Source organism: Hippoglossus stenolepis, unplaced genomic scaffold, assembly GCF_022539355.2.
Source record: "Hippoglossus stenolepis isolate QCI-W04-F060 unplaced genomic scaffold, HSTE1.2 HiC_scaffold_25, whole genome shotgun sequence".
Classification (NCBI taxonomy): Eukaryota; Metazoa; Chordata; class Actinopteri; order Pleuronectiformes; family Pleuronectidae; genus Hippoglossus; species Hippoglossus stenolepis.
Window position 1 is genome coordinate 342,691 of NW_025899746.1, and position 4,830 is coordinate 347,520.

Here is a 4,830-nt window from a genome sequence, read left to right on the forward strand (position 1 = left end):
ATGTATGCACCTATGTACGATATGCAATAGAGCTAATGCTACAGAGCTACAGCTTGTTACTGCCATGGCTGCTGGAGCTGCAACAAATTGGATGTTAGTTCTACATGGATAGAATCTGAGGGGTCATTAATGGAAGGAGAAAGACAAAAAATAAAGATCTGATTCATACATTTAAAAATAAGTTGTGTTTTTCAATGCTCATCACTACAGCTGTTACAAAGTGCTTCACAAAGGGGACGGACAGGAAAACCAGAATACAAAGCATCAGAGACAAAGAGCTAATTAATATGTCCTTTAAAATCAAAGACAGCAAATGATGTAACACAGTAGAAGAACAAAATGTAACATCTAAAAAAATGTATAATTTATTTTTGGAACAGGGAGATGGACTAGGGGCGGGCTCTGTCCACTCCACGCAGTGACCTGGTATTGCAGTACCTCCAGGAACGGTGCACCAACACAGTGGATGGCGGTCATGCACCTTGACCTCAGTTGCCACCTGCTTATCTTATCTTAGGACATAGCTCTGAACTGTCAGCGAGCATAATGGCATCCTGATGAATCGTGTCACGTTTGTAGCGCCACTGTTCTGTGAGAGGACCCTGTCTGTTAAAAATCAAACATTTCATAACATAATAGGATCTCATTCTTTTTCTGTTGGGTCGTAAGTTGATTTCTTAAATGTCACATCAACAAAAACAGAGATAGACTTTCCTATTTCTTAGAAAATAAAACTGATAAGTAATTGCGATGAAGCTAGTTTCCACAATTGAACAGTGGAGGCCTTTTAGCTGTGATGTCACGCCAAATGTGTTGACGCCACAGCCAACAACTGGATTTAGCTGAGAAGCACAGCACCACTGTTTCTCAAAACGTCACCAAAGCCAGTGTCCCATCTGTTCTGATTCATTTAATCAGGTTCTTGTCATGCTCATGTAAGTCGTATCTAATGCCCTGTCCCAATTCATCCCTTTGTCCTCCCACTTGGCCAACCCCTTCCTTCGCCACCAGTGGACAGGGCAGTGCACACCCCAAACGAATGACAATTAGCTTATTTATTACTTTGAATAACATTGAAACGAGGACAAATATTAATACTCACTTTTTTTATTTAGTTCTTTCTCCAAGTTTATCAAGATGTCATTTTGTAAGATTATTGTTGTAAAAATGAGGTTATTATTAGGGCCCGAGCACCGAAGGTGAGAGGCCCTATTGAAATTGAAAGGATTATTGTGACTAAAGTGATTTGGCTTTTTGAGGGCTTTAACATGCTGAACTTCTTACCAAACTTTGCAGGAAATTAGAAAGTGGTGAAAATTTACGTATTCTGGAGTAATTTGAAATGGGCGTGGCAAATGGCTCAACAGCCCCTGAACGCAGCCCCTAGGTTTCCCTTTGACCGATCTTCACACAAAATCGTAGCCCAGGTGTATCGTGACCAATCATGAAAAAAGTCTCAAGGAGCATTATGAAAAAGCCAACAGGAAGCCCGCCATTTTGGTTTTAGTGGCCATTTTGGCCATATTCCACATTTTTACTTTGATGTACTTGTCCCAGGGCTTTTATCTGATCAACTCTAATTGAGATGAATGTCATCACAACAAGACGGAGATCAAAACTAACTCAAAGATCAACAATACACGGTGTGACCGTGGCGTGGCGCCAAAGTTTGATTACACGCCATCAAAACACGAGGTTCTGTATCTCGACATACATGGTCCAATCGAGTCCAAACTAGACACGTAAGACAAGAGTCCCGGCCTGATGACATCTACACAGAAATCATGACTTAAAATCACAGCGCCCCTGGTGGCAACAGGAAATGTCTTGTTTTGGAACGCCTACACGTGGAGGTATTCCTCCTCACCCACTGCCCGCAGCCACGCCAAACCTGTGTCAAACGGGTCTCAAGACATTGATAATGTAGGCATAAGATTACTGTGACTTTTCACAAACGCCATAATAGTGGCGTGGTCAAAGTTCATCACCTCGTGACACACGAAATTACTATAACTTCGGTGTTGGAGGTTCAAACTCCCTCAAACTACATTTGTGTAGCAACAGCCCCCCCCTGCAGACATTCAGATGGTTTTAAGAAATGGGCGTGGCATAATAACTGACTAGCGCCCCCTAAAGTGCAGCCCCGGCACTACGATTGGCCGACATGTACAAAAATCGACAGGGACATGTGTCTTTTCATAACAAACAAATAAGTCTCTTGGATAGATATGCTCGACCAAACAGGAAGCCCGCCATTTTGACTTTAGTGGCCATTTTGGCCATATTCCACATTTATACTTTGATATACTTGTCCCAGGGCTTTTATCTGATCAACTTCAAATTGAGATGAGTGTCATCACAACAAGACGGAGATCAAAACTAACTCAAAGATCGATTTTTCGTCACACGGCGTGACCGTGGCGTGGCCTCAAAGTTTGATTACACGCCATCAAAACACGAGGTTCTGTATCTCGGACATACATGGTCCAATCGCTCCAAACTTGACATGTAAGACAAGTGTCCCGCCTGATGACATCTACACAGAAATTATGACTTAAAATCACAGCGCCACCTGCTGGCTACAGGAAGTGACATGTTTTATACTTTGATGCACTGCTCCTGGCTGCTTTACAATATACAGCTCAAAAGAGCTCAGTCAAGTCATTTGACCATGGTCAGAATTGTGACATTTCCTCAAACCGTGTAAACATTGAGGTGCGGCGAAGGATCATCCTTCGCCAAAGGAGACGATGTTGTCATAACTCCAGTGTGCATTGTCCTATCACCGCCAAACTTCTGTCACATGATTATAGTCCAAGCCTGAACAGCTCCATGTGTCAATATTTCCTCAGTGTCATAGCGCCACCTACTGATTCGCCATGAAACAGGAAGTACTTTGTAAATCCACTCTGCATTATCCAACCGGCTCCGAACTGCTGACCTATGATCACAATCTTGACCTGAACACATCCATATATTAATATTAGTTCAGGGTCATAGCGCCACCTACTGATCAGTGTGGAAATTAAGCTGTTGTAACATTGTCCGATTGACACAAAATTGCTCACGCTACATCAGAGCCCCTACTTGAACAGATATATTAGTCTGTAGGTAATAATAGTGATGGCGCCACCTACTGGCAACAGGAAGTAAGCTTGTTTTACAACTATCATTCGATTTACATAAAATGTTCACAGTGTGTTGTGCAATTGACGGCGTGGATCGTAATGAGCAATTAGCAGGCAAGGATCGACGTCGCCGACGGACGCAGGAAGTGAAGCGCTTATACTTTGATGCACTGCTCCTGGCTGCTTTACAATATACAGCTCAAAAGAGCTCAGTCAAGTCATTTGACCATGGTCAGAATTGTGACATTTCCTCAAACCGTTAACGTTGAGGTGCTGCGAAGGATCATCCTTCGCCAAAGGACACGATGTTGTCATAACTCCAGTGTGCATTGTCCTATCACCGCCAAACTTCTGTCACATGATTATAGTCTAAGCCTGAACAGCTCCATGTGTCAATATTTCCTCAGTGTCATAGCGCCACCTACTGATTCGCCATGACACAGGAAGTACTTTGTAAATCCACTCTGCATTATCCAACCGGCCCCGAACTGCTGACCTATGATCACAATCTTGACCTGAACACATCCATATATTAATATTAGTTCAGGGTCATAGCGCCACCTACTGATCAGTGTGAAAATTAAGTTGTTGTAACATTGTCCGATTGACACAAAATTGCTCACGCTACATCAGAGCCCCTACTAGAAGAGATATATCAGTCTGTAGGTAATAATAGTGATGGCGCCACCTACTGGCAACAGGAAGTAAGCTTTGTTTTACAACTATCGTTCGATTTACATAAAATGTTCACAGTGTGTTGTGCAATTGATGGCGTGGATCGTAATGAGCAATTAGCAGGCAAGGATCGACGCCGCCGACGGACGCAGGAAGTGAAGCGCTTTATACTTTGATGCACTGCTCCTGGCTGCTTTACAATATACAGCTCAAAAGAGCTCAGTCAAGTCATTTGACCATGGTCAGAATTGTGACATTTCCTCAAACCGTGTAAACGTTGAGGTGCGGCGAAGGATCATCCTTCGCCAAAGGACACGATGTTGTCATAACTCCAGTGTGCATTGTCCTATCACCGCCAAACTTCTGTCACATGATTATAGTCCAAGCCTGAACAGCTCCATGTGTCAATATTTCCTCAGTGTCATAGCGCCACCTACTGATTCGCCATGAAACAGGAAGTACTTTGTAAATCCACTCTGCATTATCCAACCGGCCCCGAACTGCTGACCTATGATCACAATCTTGACCTGAACACATCCATATATTAATATTAGTTCAGGGTCATAGCGCCACCTACTGATCGGTGTGAAAATTAAGTTGTTGTAACATTGTCCGATTGACACAAAATTGCTCACGCTACATCAGAGCCCCTACTTGAAGAGATATATTAGTCTGTAGGTAATAATAGTGATGGCGCCACCTACTGGCAACAGGAAGTAAGCTTTGTTTTACAACTATCGTTCGATTTACATAAAATGTTCACAGTGTGTTGTGCAATTGACGGCGTGGATCGTAATGAGCAATTAGCAGGCAAGGATCGACGTCGCTCGACGGACGCAGGAAGTGAAGCGTTTGTCCTCGCCGCAGCGCGCAAAACGCGTGCAACGCGGAGACGTGCGCTTGGTCGTTGATCGCTCTCTCCACCGACCGCAACAGGCTTCAACGTGCGGGTGCTCGGGCCCGTCAGTGCTACAACGTAGCCCTAGTTATTATTATTATTATTATTATTATTATTATTATTATCATA

General features: G+C 43.4%; 1 pseudogene; it reads left to right on the forward strand.

The window, feature by feature from the left end:
• Nucleotides 1–344: 344 nt before the first annotated feature.
• LOC124851420 lies at nt 345–460 on the forward strand (annotated as a pseudogene).
• The last annotated feature ends 4,370 nt before the right edge of the window (nt 461–4,830 follow it).